The 21,544-nt window shown below is 50.2% G+C and overlaps 1 long non-coding RNA gene across 1 annotated transcript in view; it reads left to right on the plus strand.

Moving 5' to 3' along the window:
* The window catches only part of LOC102765116, a 21,743-nt gene extending 3,333 nt beyond the window's left edge, over window positions 1-18,410 (plus strand). Inside the window, exons 5-6 of the long non-coding RNA XR_435595.2 lie at window positions 5,191-5,366; window positions 17,872-18,410. This is a non-coding gene — a long non-coding RNA (uncharacterized LOC102765116). The remainder of the gene's footprint in view (window positions 1-5,190; window positions 5,367-17,871) is intronic.
* Window positions 18,411-21,544: the final 3,134 nt, after the last annotated feature.

A 21,544-nucleotide genomic window follows, 5' to 3' on the forward strand; every position in this document is an offset into this window, starting at 1 on the left:
ACTACAACTTCCACACAAACATCGGCTGGGGGCGGAGGTGTGTGCTTACCAATTGCAGTGCCTTCAATGTTCATTTTAAGGTTCCGAAAGATGGAGAAAGTAAACAGAAGCAGGCTGGTTTATTTCAGGGGCTAACAGTGAGTCCCTACTGGATTTACCTAATAAAATACATTTTAAAAATTTTCATCTTCTCATTTCGTTCCAGCAGAAAATTAGTTTGCCTTTATAATGTCCAGATCTTTCAAACTCGAGTGAGTCAGAAATTAAGTTACAAGCTGTAAATGCTTTGAGATCTATATGAAACGAATATATCTATATGAAATGAAGTCATTTCTGACGGTCATGCAATAGCAAGCCTGAGTTTAGGCTCTTAGGACTCTTACAATCTTTTTCTAATGATGTGTCATAAGAAAATATCAGATTGAGTAAAAACATTTCTTTTAAAAACGAGTGAATTGCGATATTTAATAAATTTAATTTTTATTTAACGTAAGTTGTCTATTTTTTAAAAAAATCTTCTGAACATCTTGCCAACTGTTTGGAAGATTGTAAAGAAAACATATGTTAATATTCTGGGCCGCATTTGACTTCTTTCTTTGCCATGAAACCATTCCCAGGAGTATGGGAAATTGTAAAACAGTGTCGTTCTCTCGTGAAAAGAATACCCTGGCTCTAATTGCCAAGAGAAAGCAATTAATGCTCAAATTTCAAGGCGAATTCGGTGACCAGTTAGGGGCAGGAAGAAAGAGGAAAGCAAGACGGTTATTTGCGTGAGAAAATCCAGAAATCAACATTTGTAATTGTAGATGTATAATCGGGATGTGATTATATTTATAAGGAAAAGTTACATAAACTTCAAAAATGGTAGTTGTTTTGCTTAAGTGCCTGAAAAAAAATTTAAAATAATATTTGGGTTATCCCAGTTTTGTACTCGTATGTTCACAGAGCCTTGTTAGGTTAAAGAACTCCAAAGGACTGGGGTGTGTGTGTGTGTGTGTGTGTGTATGCACTTTCCTTAAGCTCCCAGCCCCAGGAAATGTGTGGAGAAAAAGGTAGGAGCTGACTAGTGAAAAAACCCTTTTCTCCAGAAATTCATAACTAATCTAAAACTTTTAGAAATTAAAAATAGCACATTTCTTACTTTTTTTTTTCTTTTCGGGAGTTGTTGAAGGGGGTGATGGGCTAGAGCCAGTTTTCAAAATTGTTACAGACCAGAGTTGTACAAAAGGCTATTGCCATTTTCCTTCGCTTTCGATTAGAGTATTTTGTTTTTGTTCTCCTGTCTCTGAAACGATGGCATTCTACACCTTAAATATATTTTTTAAGCTTTCTAATTTGGATTGCCGAAAACAGAAACCTTTGCCTTCTTAGGGAAGCTGAGCTGCTATCCAGTAGATGGCGATGTTACTTCTAGAGTGATCCAGGGGTGGGGGGTGGGAAAATAGGTACTGAGATTCAGCCCCAATCCAGTCCGGTCTCCCCTTTGCCTCCCCGGGAACTCATCCAGTAAGCTCTAAATGTAAGAAGAAAACCTTTTTTTGAGACGCTGCCCAAAATGTGCAAACTCTCCAAGAGTATTTAAAGTATTTAAGCCAAATGTTAATGACCAAAATGTCTCACCCTCCTGAAATGGTCTGATACAGCGCCCAGCTAGAGTTCAAAGAAATAATTCCTGGAAATGTTCAATAGAAAAGCTGTTTCAATATTTTATCAGTTGCCTGTCTATGTTTTAAGAAATAAAAGCTATCTGTACAGTTCTCCTATAATAATGGTGAAGAATGTACATTATAGTATTGCATGGAACTTTATATGCATACAAATGGCCAAGTGAAATCAGGCATGTACAGATAGTGACATCAGAATCTCACCTTCTCACACAGTGTTTTCTTTCGATGTGATGAATATGTGTGAGAATATCCACACTGGACATTGTATTTCACTGTATCAGCACCTGCTAAAGCAGTGTCGCCAGCTACTTAGAACTTTGAAACCTCATCTCCCAAAGTTTCTACTTTATTTCCCAAACCCCCCACATTTTTCTATCTCTACCTCTTGCAAAAGAGAATCCCAAAGAATGTTGAGGACTTTCTTCAACATATTTAACATTGAAATTAAAATTATTTAACACATTTTTGGGGATGATTTTATTTATTTATTTTTTATTTTTTGATGATGTTAATGTTTCGACTCTTCATGGAACATGATTCCATAATTTGTAATAATTTGCCATGTTGTTTTTTAATTTAAAAAGAAAGAGCACGTGTTGACAACTATTTTTTAAAGAACTAATTCAACCAGAGCAAGTAAAGATATTTCTTTTCCTAAAAATGATATTATTATTTGTCCTTGAAAAAAAAAAGATGGAAGGGGGATTTATTAGATTCCAAATGTGAAATACGATTTAAAGACATGGACATCTGTAAATGTAGCAGAGTACAGTGACTGGATCATGTATGGCAGTAATTAGTCCTGTATTGTTCTTTAAAAATTAAATTGAAAGACATGCCAGCTATTATACCTCTATGTATTTACAAACTCTGTAAGTCACCCACTGTTCATAACTCAAATTAATGTATTAATAAAATGATTGTGCAAAAAAAAATCAGCTGTTTAAATAAATTCTGTTCTGCTTTAAAGATTTGTCTTCTGGGGAGAAAGTCTTTTAAAAATTGAGTGGCAGTGACCAGTGAACAATAGTTAAAATGAAAATAAATCTTCCTGAGACTCAGTTCTAATTTTCTTGAGCAAGATACTAACCCATAGAAAATAAACATTGTTTATTGAACCACGCATGTATCAAGCAAACCCCTGTAAAATGATTTGGAGAAAATATGAACTTGTATGTCCCGAGTATTTTGGTTCCCTGCAGAACAGAGAGGTATGTGCTGCGTAGGAAATGAACAAGATAAAATGAGCAATTCTGGGGGGAGATCCATTCAGATTTGTGCCGTTCCAGGGAGGGGAACATATTAGAATGAAAACAAAAAATGTTGTGTCACTTGGCACCTTGGCTTAAGGGATAATTTAATTACATCGTCTATTAATGTTGACTTACGTTTCTGCTCTTGCCAACCTTCTTACAATCTTGTTTATTTCCAGCAATCACGTTGGTGACAGCTCTAATAGGCCATTCAACAGCGAACGTTTTCTCATTTAGTTGAAAATATTTCAGGTTTCAGAAACCCAGCAAGGAAAAGCACCTTCAGGCTTCATGTATATGAGTAAACTAGTTCGGGGAAAGATTGTTTAACAAAATGAATTCTATCAGCCTATTTAACCAATTTCAGCTTAAAATATTTTTATGTTTCACTTAGCCAAGCAGGCTGGTAGAACCTTAGTTGATGCAAAGATTATTCCGTCTTTTGGGCTGTGTGTGTGTGTGTGTGTACAAACCAGAAGACACATTTAGCATCCAGTCTTCAACCCTAAACAGTCTGTGCTGTCAGTGGAGGGAGAAAGCCTGTGGGATACCATGCATTTACCTCCTCCGCCCCCGCCCCCTGAAGTTCTCCGGGAAGGAGCTGGGGAGCCCTGGGGATCCCTTTAAAGCAGCGGTTCTCAACCTGTGGGTCGCGACCCCTTTGGGGGTCGAATAACCCTTTCACAGGGCTTGCCTAAGACCACCCTGCATATCAGATATTCGAAGTTCTCCGGGAAGGAGCTGGGGAGCCATGGGGATCCCTTTAAAGCAGTGGTTCTCAACCTGTGGGTCGCGACCCCTTTGGGGGTCGAATAACCCTTTCACAGGGGTTGCCTAAGACCATCGGAAAACACATATATAATTACATATTGTTCTTGTGATTAATCACTATGTTTTAATTATGTTCAATTTGTAACAATGAAAATACATCCTGCCTATCAGATATTTACATGACGATTCATAACAGTAGCAAAATTACAGTTATGAAGTAGCAACGAAAATAATTTTATGGTTGGGGGTCACCACAACCTGAGGAACTGTATTAAAGGGTCGTGGCATTAGGGAGGTTGAGAACCACTACTTTAAAGGGTCAGCTAGCATGTTTAAGCTGCGTGTCAGGAGAAAGAAGGCTGAGATCCTTTGTGCAAACAAGTGCCAGGAGCCCAAATCCCTGCCTGTCTCTCAGAAACAAGCTTGCAGCGTCTCTGAGCTGTTTGGAGAAACACCTTTCGATGGTCCCCGGCCGTGGCTGCAGCGAGGGAAGGTGTCCAGGCGGGAGCAGTGTGAGGGCCCTGGCCATGCCATGGACCCTGCAGCGAGGCGTGGCCGTGCGGGAGGCAGCACTTTCCCGCCCAAGAGCAGCGCAGGTCACGGAGCAGGAGCCGTCACAGTTCCCAGGGCCCTTGCGGATGGGGCCACAGATCCATTGGGGCAGGGGCTCCAACAGCAGCGCCTCGCTGCAACTGGGCGACGCAGCTCGCCCTGTGTCCCCGAGCACCCGCTCTCGGGGAGCAGTCATCTCGGACACAGCCTGTTTATTTTAATCCTCACCTGAGGATACGTTGTTATTGATTTTAGAGAGTGAAGAAAGGGTGCAGGGAAGAGAGAGAGAGAGAGAGAGAGAGAGAGAGAGAGAGAGAAATGGGTTACCTCCTGCATGTGCCCTGACTGGGGATTGAATGCCAAACCATTTGCTGTACAGGACGATGCTCCATTACAGGGCAGACACTCGGTTATTCAATAAAGTCCTTAGTCTTCCCTGCCTAGAGTCTAAGCGCCAGGCTTGTCGCATACTTACGACAGATGGTTTTATCCAGTGTCTGCAGCATGCCAGGCATCACATGGGACAGCAGGAGGGCGCCTCCCAACAAGTCGCTGGGGTAGGGGATGCCAGAGTCCCTATTTGACAATTGAGGACACTGAGTCCCCGGAGGCCTAGGGGAGCCCCAGGGTGGCACCCCTGGCGTGGAGGGGTGGGGAGGCCTGGGATTTGAATCCAGGCCAGTGGGTCACAGGCCCCGCATTCTTCACCAGGACCTCAGTGCTTCATTAAGTCAATGTCTGTTGAGTGAATAAGTGAGTGGGTGGAGGTGAGAGGTGGTGGTGGTGGTGGTGGGGGATGCCGCCTGGAGCCCAGGTTTCGGAGCAGGCAGATTTGGGTTCAAATAGGGCTCTGCCCTCCTTTACTGGTGACTCTCGGTGGGTTCCTTACATTTTCCGAGCCTCGGTTCCTCCTACATGAAATGGAGCTAGTAACCTTTCTTTTTCAGGTTGTGAGGTTTCGAGATTGTGAATGAAAAGGCTGGGCCTGTGGAATACGCAATCTCTGGGCCAGTTCCCAGAAGCCCAGAAATGAACAGCCAGAGCGGCCACCGGACATCGCTTTTCAGCCACCAGGGGCCACTGGGCATCACATCTCGGCCACCCACAAGCCGGGCGACCCTGGGTGAGTCTCTTGAACATGCTGGGTCCTGGTTTTTTTTCCTTCCGTCATGGAAGGAACGAGAGCCAGGCTGTGGTAAATACTAAATAAATGTCCACTCAGCATCTCCACGAAGGCACGTCCATGTCCTCGGCTCTCCCGTGGGGCCTTGTGTAGAAGGTGTGGCCCAGGAGCAGAGGGTCCGCAGCACCTGGAGCGGGTTGCGAGTCTCAGGCCCCGCCCAGAGCTGAGCCAGAACCAGGGCTTTGTGAGCACTGCCTGGGGCATCCGCGAGACGAGGCCACATGTCCCCAAGGCGGTTGCCCACTGTCCACTCTCTGTGCACCTGCCTGCCCTCAGCCCCCGCCTGGTGCCTCCCAGGCCACTGTGCACGCAGGGGCCGAGGGCTGCAGTCACAGGCTGGCAGATCAGCACCCAGCGTCTGGCTGCGTCTGGCTGCGTCTGGCTGTGTATGGGGGTCGAGAGGCGCTGGGGGAGCCAGGAGGGAGGGCTGCAGGAGGGAGGGGCAACAGGAGGGAGAGGCTGCAGGAGGGAGGGCTGCAGGAGGGAGAGGCTGCAGGAGGGAGGGGCTTCAGGTCTCCTCCCCCACCTCCTGCTCACTGTCTAGGCCAGAGGTTCTCAACCTGTGTGTCTCAACCCCTTGGGGGGTCGAACGACCCTTTCACAGGGTTCACCTAAGACCATCGGAAAACACATAGATAATTACATATTGTTTTTGTGATTAATCACTATGCTTCTGAGGAACTGTATTAAAGGGTCGCGGCATTAGGAAGGTTGAGAAGCACTGGTCTAGGCGGTGGAGCTGCTCACTTACAGGCTCTCCCTGACCCTGGCTCCAGCCGTCTCTGCCACCTCGGAGTGTGAGAGTTCACTCACCCCGGGGCCCAGAGGATAAAACACTCACCGGCCACATTTCCCCCCGAGATATAAGGACAAAGCTCTATGGCAGAAAAACCACTGATGAGGCAAAACAAAGCCTTGTTTTATCAGTTCTCCAAATACAAGTTCACTGGGAACTACCTCTGCCTTCCCTCACTGACTCAGCTGCCCAGTCAATGGGCAGCGCGTGTTTGTGGAGCACCCACTCTGTGCCAGGTTGGCTCAGTTTACGGCTGGGAACAATAAGCGGGGTCATTTCTGTCCATCAGGGAGGACAAGAGCCTGGGAAAGTGTTTCAGGGAACTCTGAGACGTCTGAGGGGCGAGCCCCGTGTGGGGATGAGCAGATGTGTTCCAGGCACCAGCCTGGGTCAGGGAGCCAGTGGGGGCCCATGGGGCCTCCCAGCGGCCAGGATGAGGGGAGTGCGGGCAGAGAGCCTGGCCAAGGCCAGGTCACGAGGTCAGGGCAGGCAGCTGGGCAAGACCAGGCAGGTGAGGTCTGGTCACCCCCATTTTACAGACTGAGGCGCCATTTTCATCGGTCACATCTGGGGAGGAAACGGCAGCCTGAGTGTCACATTTTCAGGAAACCTGGAGGCTGGTTTCATCAAGGAAATAAATAAGTGCATAACACAAAGCAGAAATAAATAAATGAAATATTTATTTTGGTGACTAGAGGCGGCATGCCTTTTGGTGTCTCGAAGGAGATGTGGAACATTGATTGGATTCATTGCCACCAATCATCTCAGGCAGGAGGGAGGGGCCTGGGTGGGAACTGTTTCCATGGAGACGGTCTAAAAACCTCTTTTGTGTTCACTCCTCTGTGATGTGGTGGGGTGGCCGCTCCTCGGATTTGGATGCTCAGTGCATCATCTGGGAATGTGTTCAGCTGCAGTAGCAAGAACCTAACAGAGGGCAGCTGTCTCAGGCCGGGTGTGTGTGTGTGGGGGGGGGGGGGGGGGACTGGTGGGGGGTGGGGGGGGGCTGGAGGTGGGCAGTCCCCCACCCTTTGGGCTCCGCATCACAAGGTGAAGGCCACACCTATGAGACTCATGTTGGTTCCGGAAGGATAAAGAGTGGAAGGGGAAGATGCATGGTCTTGTCCTTCTGGAGGGACTCCTTTCCAGCGTCTCACCTCCGTCACCTTGGCCGGGACTGTGGACTATGTCACCTACCACTCTCCACTGCAAAGGAGTCTGGGAAACTGCATATTTTTAGCCAAGACCATTGCCAAGCCAAATAAAACCAGAATCCCGTCAACAGGGAGGAATGGGGTGGGGAGCAGATGTGGTTAGGCAACCAGCAGAGGGCCAGCGTGGTCACATCTATTACCTGCAGCTCTCCTAGTTCCAAGATGAGAGACTTTAGAAGAAAAGAAACGCATGGATGAGGTGTTTATCTCTTAGTCTTCTGAATGTTCCACTGACAGCCTCACTAAAAGTGAAATGAGTTGATGCGTTTTTATGGGTTGGGAAATAAGGGATTGGTGTTTTTGGCCAAGACTTCCCTTGCAGATGGCTTCTTTCTCGACTCATTTCACAGAGAAGGAAATGGAGGCACAGAAAGATTGGGCGTTTCCCCAGCCACCTGAGTGGGGGTCAATCCACACAACTCCCTCCTGGTCCCATAGGGAAGCGTTGGGAAAGCGTGGGCACACATGGCTGTGGGGGTGTGCTTGGGAGGAGGCCATCCAGTCATCTGATCACACCCTTGGGAGGCCATGCACGCGGCACCTTGGGGTGCCCACTGCTTCCCTCTCCCTCCTACAGTCCAGCTCGGATTTTCATAAGTTGCTTCTCTGCACTCAGAGCCTGGCCTGGGGGCGCGGGGCGGGAGCCCCTCTGCTTCTGGCCGAGAGCCTCTGCCTCACCTCGCTGCTCTGTGGGGCCAGCAGGGCTGTATGGTCCCTGGTAAGGACGTAGGACAGTGATGGCGAACCTTTTGAGCTCGGCGTGTCAGCATTTTGAAAAACCCTAACTTAACTCTGGTGCCGTGTCACATATAGAAATTTTCTGATCTTTGCAACCATAGTAAAACAAAGATGTATATTTTTGATATTTATTTTATATATGTAAATGCCATTTAACAAAGAGAAATCAACCAAAAAAATGAGTTCGCATGTCATCTCGGACACGCGTGTCATAGGTTCTCCATCACCGATCTAGATGGTGAGCTGGCGGCTGTCTTTACACCCATCTCCACACATTATATCGTGGCAGGCTCGACGCTAAGTTCCCCTAGGTTGTGCCTTCCACATCTTGAGAGTGGGCAGCACAAGGCCCCTCGCCAGGGCTGTGTTGGGGGATGAGAGAAGAAGATGGTTGCAGGGTGGCTGGCTCATGGGAGAGCTGTGATCACCATGGCAACCCAAACCAGGTCCAGGCTCCTGGGTGCCAGGGGGAGGCGTCTCTGGAGAGAGGAAAGCCTGGCCCCTTTCTTGTGCTGTCACAGCCCCTGTGAGCCTCAGGTCCTGGCCTGTGAGGTGGGAACATTCCCCAGGTTCCCCTCCTCGGGTTGCTGTGGATTTTAGAAAGAAAAACATGTCAATTGTTACCATTTAATGGGAGTTGACCACCTGCTAGGTCCTGTGCCCATCCTTTCACTGGATCACCTCTCTCGTACGTACCTGGCATCAGGCCACTGTGAGCAGCAGGGATACCATGTCTGCGGAGCCTCTCCAGCCCACGCCCGCGCCAAGCCCACCTCTGAGAGGTTGTGTGCCCAGCACAGAGCGGGCAGGCCCCGGACAAATGGCTGTGCCTTCCCAACTCACGGACCCACCTGTCCATGTGTCTAGGCTGAGGCCGCTCAGCATCTTACTGCAGCCCCTTCCCGGAAACCCAGTCGCAAGCTGAGTGATGAAAGCGACTAGAAAAATACAGCTTAGAAATCACCTTACGGTAAAGTTGTGTTCCTGAAACGGGCTGTCCATCAGCGAGCGCATATTAATGATAACAGCCTTCCATAAAGGCAAAACACAGGGACCCAGTCCTGTATGACCACGTAAACTAGAGACCATTCTACCCAGTTCTGTGAAGTGGGCCACTGGGAGCACATCTACCGCCCCAGGGGCCCTGCGTGGAGGGGCCGTGACAGTCAAACAAATGAGCTACTCTGTGTATTGCAAGTAGCTTCTTTGTCTTAGGTCCACTCTATGATTCAATAAACCTTTAATTAACTGTTTCTCCTTTTAAAATGTTGAAGGGCTTTAGGGCATTATAGGAAGGGAAACGTTTTCTTAAGAAAACTGCTGAAGAAACTCTGATCTTACTATATTTTTCTTTCTCGGAAAAGGTCCCAGAACCATCCGGAATTCATCTTCAACCTTGGGGGACTGTCACAGGTGCTCAATTCACATTTTTAGCTGGTGATTATGTGTCTTTCTCACAAAAGGAATTTTGAACTAAAAACTTACCTAGCTGACCCAGATGCCAATTAGGACAGTCTAAGGCGTCAAGTCACAAGTAGTCTCACTTGAAGGGGCTTAAACCAGTGCAAGGCCCCTTTTCTCACCTGATGAGGAGGTCAGGAGAAGGCAGTGGCCGGCATCTTTTCATTTCCTCCATGAGGACAACTCAGCATGTCCTATGGCTTGTATCGGTGTCTTGTGGCTGCCGTAACAGAGCACCAAAACCTTGATGGCTTAAAACAACACGCATTTAGTATCTTAACAGCTCTGTAGATCAGAATTCTGAAACGGGTCTTACCGAGATAAAATCAAGGTGTTAACAGGGCTGCACTCCTTCTGGAGCTCTGGGGGAGAATACATTTCCTGGGCGTTTCCAGCTGCCAGAGGCTGCCCGCATTCCTTGGCTTGTGGCCCCGTCCTCCATCTTTCAAGCCAGCAGTGCGCACCCCTCTGCCTTTGTGTCATGATCACATCTCTCTCTCTCTGATCTCCCCTTCTACACCCTCTTCCACGTGGACAATCCAGGACGATCTCCCCATCCCAAGGTCAGATGATTAGCAACCCTGGTTTCATCTGCAGCCTTAGTTCTGCTTTGCCAGGTAAGGTAACAGGTTCTGGGGATTGGGATATACTCATTTCAGGGGAGGGGAGGAGTTGGGAAGGCACCATTCTGTCCACCACGTAGTTTTTGTCTGTCCTATCATGGTCTCAAGAAGGCTGCTGCATCTCCAGCTATCATGTCTGCATTCAAGGGAGGGAAGGGAGGAGGTTTCAAGGACTGCACCAGCTGGGTCCGTGCCTTTTGTCAGGAAAGCAAAAGCTTGCCCAATAGCATCCTCACAGACTCTTTACATTTCATGGGCCAGAACCTCGTCCCTTGACCACCCACATCTAGCTACAAGTGAGGTCCACAATAGCTTCCCCTAAATCGGAGGTGGCAAGACTCTAGGAAGCACATCAACAGTATCAGCCATGGCCCCTTTTCCCAAGCTCCCGAGCTCACCCCGGCGAGTCTTTGCAGACAGGGACCGGAGGTAGGCGGTGGTGGCTTCCAGAGCATGTCTCCAAAGCTTCCCAGTGGGCTGTAGCTGGCAGGACCTCTGGGTGTTCTAAGAAGAAACTTCCAAATCTGCCTCTGGTATTGTGGGCGAGGCTCCAGGCTTTGGAATGAGCTGTTCTGGGTTCCAGCACTTCTTGACTTGGAAACTAGAGAGATGTGTGCAAAGTGCCCAACATCTCTGGTCCCAGGAGGTTGCACACAGGACAGGTGTGGCTCAGTGAGTTAAGGGTGGCAGCAGGTGGGTCTGGAGAGGCAGGCACTGTGTTGGCATCAATATGGCCATGGGAAGGCAAGGGTTCCCCTCTCTGCCCTTCTGTTTTATGGCTGTTCTGTCCCGACCTTTGAACTCTTGGGCGTATTGAAAGAGCGGCCTCCTTAGGGGCTGTTAGCACATCAGCACAGTGTGTGTTCTGTCTGGAGAACTGGTCACGGTTCTGTGTCCTACCTGGGTTCTGGGGCCCCTCATTGTTGATTCCCCCCAAACACACTGGTTCTGTGTGAACTCGTTGCACTGACCCGGAGTTAAGGAAACAGATCTCATGGGTAGTGTGGGCCCCTCCTAGAGGCAGGAGCTGCTGAGGTCCCACTGGGCAAGTCCCCTCCCCCCACATTCCCCGAACAGCATGGCGCCTCCTCTAGCCCATTCTGAACACCACACGCCCAAAACAATGTGGGAAATAATATCGGAGTCAATTTGACTTACACTTTTGAACCCTCCGCCGACTAGTCGCTGTGCCCAAATCTTGTGGGGACATAGCCAGGGGCCAGGTAAGACCCCTGCCCTTGAGCCCTTGGGCTGGAGAGGAAGACACAGGAGGAGAGTGAGCTCCCAGGGCAGGTCCCTGCACTGTGCTCCCCCAATGACCACTGGGTGACAGCTGGGCAGGTGATGAAACCTCTCTGACCCTCGGTGACCTCGCCTGTGAGGGGTAAGAACGGGACCGTGGGGTGGGAGGAGGGAGGGCCTGCCCAGGTCCCGCTGTGCGGTGCTAGCTTTCACTCTGCGCTTATTATCATTTCTGATGTTCGCAAACAGCTCAAGTACGCAGCCTCTGGGTGGAACTGGGCCACATGGCACGGCCCTGCGCAATAGGAATGTAATTTGAGTCAGCTGGAGTCGCCACTCTGTTATCAGGCTCTCCGAGCGAGCCTTACGCAATGGTGTGAGCCTGGCCTCTGGCTCCGCGCCTGGTCTCCCTGGCTCCATCACGCCTCTTCTCCCTGTCGTCCTTACGCCAGCTTCCTCCCTGAAATAACGGAGCTCGGCGACGCCCTGCTCCCAGGACTGGCTGTGCCGGCTAGACCAGGTCACGCGTGATTGCACCAAACAACCCCTGGAAGAACACCATGAAGTCGTTCTCAACAGCAGCCCCATTTTGCAGGTGGGCAAACTGAAGCACAGAGAAGCAGAGCCCCTAGCCCTGGGTCTGCAGTCAGTGTGTGATTTCAGGGATGAGTGAAATGGGTGATGGGGTCCCAGCTCAGCCCGGGACCCCTCCCCCAGGCCTGTCTCAAAGCGAGTGGAGGGTGAAGGGGGCACAGGAGCCTCCCTGCTGCGGGTTTGCTGCCGGGCATCTTCCTCATGTTCCTCCACGCTCCCTGCCAGCTCTGTCCCCAGGGAGAGGCTCTGCAGTGAGAACCTGGGAATTCTCTTATCTCTTCCGAGCAGGATGCGTCCTGTGTTGTGTCCCCACCGAGGTTTCCAAGTGCCCTGATGAGCTTGCAGATTTCAAGGGCGATGGCTCAGCTGCCCTCCAGCCCAGCTTTGGGGGGGCTGTGTTTTGTTTGCCAGCCCCTCACACGGGCTGGGCTCCCCATGTCCCTGGCCCTCCGCTCCCTGCAGGCCTGCCCCAGCAACAGCTGTGTGGAGTGCAGGGGTGAATTCCTGCCTGGGGGGCCGTTTCCGTCCATTCTTTGTGTGGAGGCAGCCTGTGGGTTCCCCACCAGGGAGGGGACTGCAGTGCCCCGCTCGGCCCTTGGGGGCGCTGTGCAGGCAGGCGCGGCAGGGAGGCCTGCCTGCCTGGCCTGGGCTGGGTCTCCTCCCTCCTGGACCACATCAATGCCACTTCTGAAAGCTGCTGTTATCAAGTCACGAGGGGATGGAAATGGGTAATTAATCTAGTTCTACCATGGTGCATGGGCTGTTCTCATTCTTACGGCCAGTGACGTTTGTGTGAAAACCATGATTCTTGGCCCTGGGTTTCTGCATCAGACTCATTAGGAGTGGGTGAGACCACGATCCATAGTGTACACCAGGCCCTGGTAATTCTTCTGACCAGGCAGGTTTGAAAAAATGCTGGCCTGGTAGCTTGGGCAGGTTCTGGAGTCAGATAGGTCCAGTTTCTTTCTTAAAAAAAAAACTATATCTATCTCTATATCTATATATAAGTAGATATAGATATAGATATAGAGATAGAGATAGAGATAGAGAAAGAGATAGATATCAGAGAGGAAGGGAAAGGGAGAGAGAGATAGAGACATCAATGATGAGAGAGAATCATTGATCAGCTGCCTCCTGCACACCCCCTACTGAGGACTGAGCCCACAACCTGGTCATTTGTCCTGATCAGGAATCGAAACGTGTTCTCCTCGTTTATAGGTCAATGCTCAACCACTGAGCCACACCGGCTGGGCAGGCCAAGTTTCATCTTCACTGCTACCCCTCCTGGTCTCGCAGGGCCTTGGAGCCTCAGGGAACCTCAGTCTCTTCCTCTACTGACTGGGAATGATATTATCTCTCTTACGGATTTGTTGGGAGAAATCCCAGGGTGCTCTGTACACAGCAAACTGGGTTAGGGGGTTCAGGAAAGGATTAATTGTTATTGTCCACAATGATATTCAAAGACATAACCTTCCTGGCAAACATGGACAGACCACACTGAGCTGATGGGCTAGAGTCAAGAGCAAAAATCTTGAGTGTTTTGAGCACCCCCTGAGACCTCATTTTAGGTACTAGAGTTCTTTGCATGGAAATTTCCAAATGTTGACAATAATACCATGATCCCTGGGGTCCAGAAACCTGGAATCGGGAAATGCCGAGTGATCCTGGGATTCTCAGAGCTGAGGGTGCTGAGGCTGGAGAGGGTTTGACTCACCTGTGCTTCAGTTTCCTCCTGTATAAGATGGGCCATTATAGTTCTTACTTCACCAGTGCTTAGGATTAAATGAGATGAAGCATGGAAGGCTGATGCTCACTGTGAGTTAGCTAACAGGGCTGGTGTTGTTGGTGGTCTCACTTTCTCACGGAGGAGGAAACTAAAGGGCCAGGGGGATTCCCCACTCGAGCAGGACTCCCGGGGGGGGGGGTGGCTGGGATTTGGATGGAGGCCTTTGAGAGATCTGCGCTCTCAGGGCAGTTCTGAGGTGAGGAGGGGCTGTCTCGGGTCCACTCCAGGTTTGCCCCTCTCCTGCAGTCTTTCCTGAAAGTAAGCATGAAGGGGAAGTTGGTGGGTCCTCCCAGTTTTGGGGTCCTTGTCTTTTATGAACTTTCTACTTTGTCATAGGGAATTCTCAAATATTCTCTCATCCGGGGTTTCTGTTGACCCACAGCAGGAAGCCATAGGCTGAGAGCTGATTTTATATGTATTGGCTCATGTGTTCCCAAAGCAAGGGTGCCATAAAATGTGAAATATGGTGGCCAACCAAACACTCATGCTATCTTTCTGAGGCTTTTTTTTTTTTTGAGGAACACACACTCACACACGCTCACTCACACACGTACACACATTCATTCACATGTGCATATGTAATGCACACCACACACATATGCAAACATATACATATGTTCATGCACACATCTATTCACATAGACACCTACACATACCATCATACATGAACATGTGCACACAGCATGTACACATATGCAAATACACCCTGGACTGTGTGAGATGGGTCCGCCATTGAACTCCCTATAGTGAATGCTTGGCTGGGCTGAGAGGGCTCCAAGACAGGTTGGCTTTCTGCAAGCATTGAATACAGGTGGCTTCTGAGTTTGAGAAATGCCCCCAGGAGCCCCAGTTCATGCTTAAATAAGTTCATCACCCGCTGGATGATAACACCATTTGAACAAACCACTTCGATAATTTAAGGCTTTATTCCTCAAGATTTTTCCATCACAGAATTAACAGAGTAGGCTCCCCTTCCCAGGAGTGTGGACCAAGAGGAAAACCTGCCCCCAAATGACCTTGATGACATCTTTTTACATGAAAGTCCATGTCATTTTTGCTTTGCATTCAATAGTATAGGCAGAGGCATTTTTAAAAACCATTGTGTCCCACCCATTATTTTAGCAAAAATTATAATCCCCCACCCCTCCATACATCATGTTTATCTAGAATCTTCCCATGGTCTCTTCATTTGAAAAGCCAAGCTGACATTAAGATGATAACCTGAAATGCAATCTTTTCTTCCTAACGGTCAGCCATTCACACTTTAGTAAGAACGATGCCACAATCTTAAGAGTAGGTTTTCGATGACAACAATTGATGAAACCATTAAAACCCAGGATCCCTATGTGGGTTAGGAAGAGGAAATAGTGACACCTTAAAAAGAGTCAAATAGAATGAGGAAGTTGGAACAAAGACATTTTTCCAGTTTCCCTACGGGGTTTTAGCCTCCCAATAATCCCCTGGTCTGTGGGCAGCTCCATCCAGAATGTGGCAAAGATCAGGGACAGGATTCTCCCAGAGAAACTTCTCTCCCTGGCCATGAGCTCAAGCGTCTGGACCAGCGGTTCTCAACCTGTGGGTCGCGACCATCGGAAAGCACATATAGCATATCAGATATTTACAGGACGATTCATAACAGTAGCAAAATTACAGTTATGAAGTAGCAACGAAAATCATTTTATGGTTGGGGGTCACCACAACAAGAGGAACTGGATTAAAGGGTCGCGGCATTAGGAAGGTTGAGAGGCACTGGTCTGGACCCTCCTTCATCACCCCCTGTTCCATCCCATCGGAGAGAGGGCTTCTGTTTTGTTCTTCTCTTTGTATCCACTCTCTTCTACAGTTTGCTGGGCACTGAGGGTATCAGCATGTGGGGCTCTTCTGAGGATATTTGGCCCTTCCCAAACACTTGCACAAACCTTTAACCTTTGTTCACTGTCTATAACATGCTATCTTACATGCATATCCATGAATTTTTAATTAAATTATTATTTGCGTACCCAATGGGATCATAGTTGTACCCATTCGTAAGGTCTTGCTTCTTACTTGGATTCAAATCCCATCCCTGCGACTCGCTGGCTGTGTGTCCTTGGGCAGGTTACTTAACCTCTCTGTGCCACAGTTTCCTCATCTATAAACGGGGGATAAAAACAGCACCTAGCCTTGGCTGGGTGGCTCAGTTGGTTGGAGTTCATCCCGTACACCAAAAAGGTTGCAAGTTCGATTCCTGGTCTGGACACATACCCAGGTTGCAGGTTTGATTCCCCTTTTGGGGTCAAGACATGTCCAGAAGGCAATTGATTGATGTTTCTCTCTCTTTCTTCCTTCTTCTCTCTCCAAAAAATCAATAAAAATATATCCACAGGTGAGAATTAAACAAACAAACCAACACAGAATCTAAGTTGTGAGGATTACATGTGAAGTCCTGGGAATGGTGCCCAGTACCTGCATATTAGCTCCATACTTATCATTGGAGTTTTCCCCATGCTGGAAAAGATTAATTCAGCAAAACAGATGGGGGAGTGCGATCGTTTGTAGTGCAAGGTCATTCTTCCTTGTGCCAAAGCCTCACTGGGGAGTCACTCCAGCCTGAGTACATTCACGGGGATGAACTAAACCGCAGAGGGTCCCAGGCAGCAGGGCGATGCCCGTGCTGGCAGCCAACCTGTTGGTGCAGTTGGGACGGCAGTATTAAAAACGGTTCCTGCGGGTGGGCTGCCCCGGGCAGGCAGGCCTTGGAGGACACGGATGGGTGTGACCCGCCGGTTTGCCAGAATTCAGCTCTTGAAACAGCCCGCCCAGAGCTGCCTGGCCCCCCAGATGCGCTCTTGAGCCTCTCAGGCCTCTGTGATCTCCCCAGGCAGGCCTCCGGGCTGTGCTCGGGCCCCTCCGTTTGTGGTGGACACATGCCATTTGTCAGTGGCATGGGGTGACGAGCTGGGCACCCCTTGAAGCGAGCTTGCAGAGTTCAAGGCTGGTCGCCTGGGCACTCATTATCAGATCTAATTGTGGGCTCAGATTTCACAAACCAGGGGGCTGTGCAGGTGGAGGACAAGCTGCAAAGGTCACGCCTAAAAGCTTATTAAACCGCTGGTGTGAAAGGTAAGACCATCTGGATGCCATTTGACAACTTAAGTGGTAATTACACCATTTGGCGCAGGAATTAGAGAGCCTTGGCTTGAACTGTGGCAGGGACAGTGTGGCGGGGGGTTGGGGAGGTCCTCGCTCCCGTTATGGCTGCAGGTTTTGCGCCGAGCTCTTCCGGTGGATGCAGAGTTGGCAGTGCCGGCCGGGCAGCTGGCTCCCTCACCGGCCCTGCAGCCTTGATAAATAACCAGGAACACCTGCCTTCCCAGCGCTCCGGCCGGTCCGGGCGGGAGGTGGGGGCAGCGTCCAGCGCATTCCTCCCCAGCAATATGGAAGTGTTTAAGCAGCGTTTGCACCAGGCAGGGTAGCTGAGATCTGAACCTTTAAATTACAGCCATTCCCGGGCTGAGGAAAAGTAAATAAACAGTTCACAGCTGCAGCCAACTCAACACAGAACGGCTATCTCTTCTGATTGCGGGACAAGTAATTAAGTGGGAAATGTGAGCCCTCACCGGCAGGGTGAGATGATAAAGGTCTGGGGGCAGTAAACCCACCCAACTCCAGAGACCTCAGATTAACCCTCGCAGGGCCGGCAGGGTGGTGGGTGGGCAGGCGGGGGGGAGCTCAGATCAGAGCTCACATTAGCTCACTAACTACATGGAAACTGCCGGCCCCACCGTGCCCTGTTTAGGGGACATGATACCCCAGGAAGCACAGGTGCTGTCTGTAGGGACGGATCCTTCTGGATCCAGCTGAGCTGTGTCTTCCAGCATTCACACATTGGACTCCTAGCCCCCAGCATCTCAGAATGTGACTGTATTTGGCGATGGGGCCTTTAAAGATGCGATTAAGTTAAAATGAGGTCATCAGGGTGGGCCCTGATTCATTTCATCTGGTGTCCGTATAGGATGGGATGAGGACACAGACCTGCACAGAGGGGAAGATCTCGTGAAGACTCAGAAGGGATAGCCATCGACCCGCCAAGGAGAGAGCTCCGGAGAAACCGGCCCTGCTGACACCTCCGGCTCCAAATTCCAGCCTCCGGGGCTGCGAGATGATCTGGGCTGCTTGGTCACGGCAGCCTGAGCAAAGCGGCATTGAAATTTGCCTGTGTGCTGAGCAGCGTGTGCTTTAAAACGACCGACAGTCTGTCCCAAGCCCCTCCAAGGCGAGCACATCCCATTTGGCTTCTCAGACTCATCAGAGCATTGCGTCCCCATTTCACAGATGTGGAAACTGAGGCTAAGCAAATAGCCCAGGGTCAGATAGCTAGGATGTGTGGAGAGAGACTGTTTCCCGGAGTTGGGGCACTCAAACCCGGCTGCACAGAGGAAATCACCTGGGAAGTCTTAAAATACTGATTCCTGGGCCCTGCCCCGGACGAAGGGAGTTAGAAGATGGGCAGCAATTCTCAAGGCACCCCAGTGATTTTCACCTAGATCAGTGGTTCTCCACCTTGGCTGCACATTAGAATCGCCTGGGAAGCTTTTTAAAATCCTGATTTCTGGGCCTCATCCTCTGGAAATTCTGTTTCTTTGTTACTAATGTTGTGGCCTCACCCCATAACAAAGAAACAGAATTTCCGGAGGATGGGGCCCAGAAATCAGGATTTTAAAAAGATTCCCAGGTGATTCTAATGTGCAGCCAAGGCTGAGAACTACTGACCTAGAGCGAGGGTTCAGAACCACTGCTTCATACCTATTTTTTCTTGCTGGGTTTCTTAAAAAATACACACACGAACCCCCCCACCCCCCACCCCACAAAACAAAAACATGGTGGCTTAGTAGGAACTTAAGTCCCAAGTGTCACCTCCCGTCTTTCCATATTTCCGTGGGTGAGGCCGCTCCAACATGGTCCTCACATCCCGCGTCAGTTTGCTTGTGTTCATGCTGCCGCCGGCACGGGCCCCAGAGCCCCTCACCTGGGTTTGAATTCAGACTCCACCACTTACTTGCTCTATGACTTCAGGCAAGTCACTTGGCCTCAGTTTCCTCATCTGCAAAATGCCGATCAGAAGAGTACCTACCCCTAAGGTGGTTATTAACCAAGTTCATGTTTGTAAAATCCTTAGAACAATGCCTGACACATGGAGTGTGCTAAAAAAATGTTAGAAGCAAAATACCAGTCTCATATACTGACCCCTGGGTGGTAAGATGCGGAGGGTGGGGTTAGGAACGGGGGACAGGAACGGAATCTAAGCCAGCTCTGCATTTCCCCTAGGGCACAGGGGGCACCGGGCACATTTTAGTGGGAGGGAACAGGGCACCCGTCCCCACCAGGCACACATCGCCCGGGTGACGGATGTCGTCACAGCTGACCTGTTCTGTTTACATGTAAACCGTCACTCTGGCGTCCAGAAGTCACGGAGGGCTGCTCACACGGAATCCGGGATGCCACGGCCATGTGTTTTCTCAGTCAAGAGCGAGGTCTGATGCGGAGAGTGAGGCGCCCGGGCAGGCATGCACCCAGCGCCAGTGCTGACGGGGTTTTGGGCAATCCTCCTGCCTTGTATTACGTGTATGAATGTGTATCCCTTTTGTAATAAAAACAGTTTGTTTTCTTTGAGAAGAATGATGTAAAAATTGGCTAAGTCACCCCAGGCATGTTTTAGCATTTCCTGGACATCCTCGCGGCCCAGCAGGGCTGGATGCCCCTCTGTCCTTGCCTGGGGAGCACGTGCCTGCCGGATTTCTGGCCTGCGGCCGGCCCTGGAGGGAGCAGGCACATGTCACCCAGCTGTGTGTCCGTGGGAGCCGCTGCAGTGGACTGGGCCACGTGGCCGCACTCTGGAGGTGCAGGTCCCATGGAAGCGTGGACCTCTGTGCTGGCGGGGCCTTGGGGAGCTGCTCCCAGGAGGGTGTGGGGACAAGAACAGAGGTGGTTCTGGGCCCTTCCACAGCTGTTTGTTACTTCAGCCACTCCGCAGCGTGTGGGAGTCCGTGCAGAAAGGGAGCTGCCTGAGTCCCTACCATGTGCTGGTGTCAGAGCCCTGCCGTTCAATACTCGCCTGCCGCTGGCCTGCTAACTTTCTGTGCCTCAGTTTCCTCTTCTGTAAAATGGGGATAATCACCTACTTTACAGGGCTGCTGGGAGGATGAAACAAATTAAAACAGGTGACAGTGCCTGCCACATAGTATGAGGCCTTGTTTTATACTCGGAGCTGTGTCCATTCGCAGGTGAGGACCTGGAGTGCAGGAGGGCACACTGGTTTGTTCAGTCCTTCAGCCAATAGAGCAGTGGTTCTCAACCTTCTGGCCCTTTAAATACAGTTCCTCATGTTGTGACCCAACCATAAAATTATTTTTGTTGCTACTTCATAACTGTAATGTTGCTACTGTTATGAATCGTAATGTAAATATCTGATATGCAGGATGGTCTTAGGCGACCTCTGTGAAAGGGTCGTTCGACCGTCAAAGGGGTCGCGACCCACAGGTTGAGAACCACTGCAATGGAGGGAGGGAGATCCTGCTTATTGTGCCCCCCCTCGCTTCCATAGCAATAGAGTGTTTAACCAGGCCCATCGCAACTCAGAATTAAGACCACTTTTCCCAGCCTCCATCGCAGCTCTGGAGTACATGTGACAAGCCCTGGCCAATGAGATGTGAGAAGGGACACGTGTGCCCATCCAGGGAAGGGTGGGCCTCCTCTTCCCCCGCTCTGCGTCCTCCCGTGGTCTGATGCAGACAGAGGGATGAATGACCACAGCCCACGTGATGACCCGACAACTTGCAGCGAGAAAGAACCCACTGACGTCAGAGAGCAGGACTCAGACCTTCACGGGAGGAAAAGAAATTCTCGGGACACCTTGTTTCAGCCACCGAGGCTCTGGTGTCTGTTCAGTGCAGCAGCTGACGCCATCTGTGACGCAGTCAAGCCTTCATGGTGGAGCGCGGGGCCGTGGCCGGGACACCCTCACTGTGCCTGACCGTTGGCGTGGTCTGGGGAATTAGTCCCGGCCGTCAGCCCCTAATCCTTCTCCTGGTACTCCTGGAGAAAATGCGAGCCAGCAACATCCTCTTAAGTTCCTCTTTTTTTCTTTCTCTCTTTAAAAGTTAATTCAGCCCAGCTGAGCTTCAGTTATGCGGGGATGGGGGTCGGGAGGGTGGAGGGGGGACGCGGGGGGCGACTCAGGTCTGATACAGCCTTCTCGGTCATGATACTAACTTGGTTATTTTTCCTAAAAGTCCCAGGAAGCTGATGAGAGTTGGAGGACTAACCTACGGTCACAAGGCCAGTGGATGGCAGAGCCAGGGCTGGGAGGCAAGCACTGTGCCCTGATCCTTTCGCCAGAGTTCCTGTCTGTGCTGAGGATGGTGTGGATCCGAGAGACACAGCCAAGCTGTGGGCACTGCTCGCTCTCCTGCTTCTTACCAGCTGTCCTGCCAGCAGCTGCCGGGGGAATTGCACCTGATGAGAGTGAGAGGCCAGCAGAGTAGAAAGATGGGAAGCCGAGTCCCGGGGGCATCGCTGAGTTCTCCGTCGGCATCCCTCCCTGAACACTGGCCTGTCCGTTCCTTTGGACGTAAGCCAGTTCCGGCCAGGATTTCTGTTGCTTGCCACCGTGGCATCTTTCCGGGAAA

The sequence above is a fragment of the Myotis davidii genome, unplaced genomic scaffold (assembly GCF_000327345.1).
Source record: "Myotis davidii unplaced genomic scaffold, ASM32734v1 scaffold77, whole genome shotgun sequence".
Classification (NCBI taxonomy): domain Eukaryota; kingdom Metazoa; phylum Chordata; class Mammalia; order Chiroptera; family Vespertilionidae; genus Myotis; species Myotis davidii.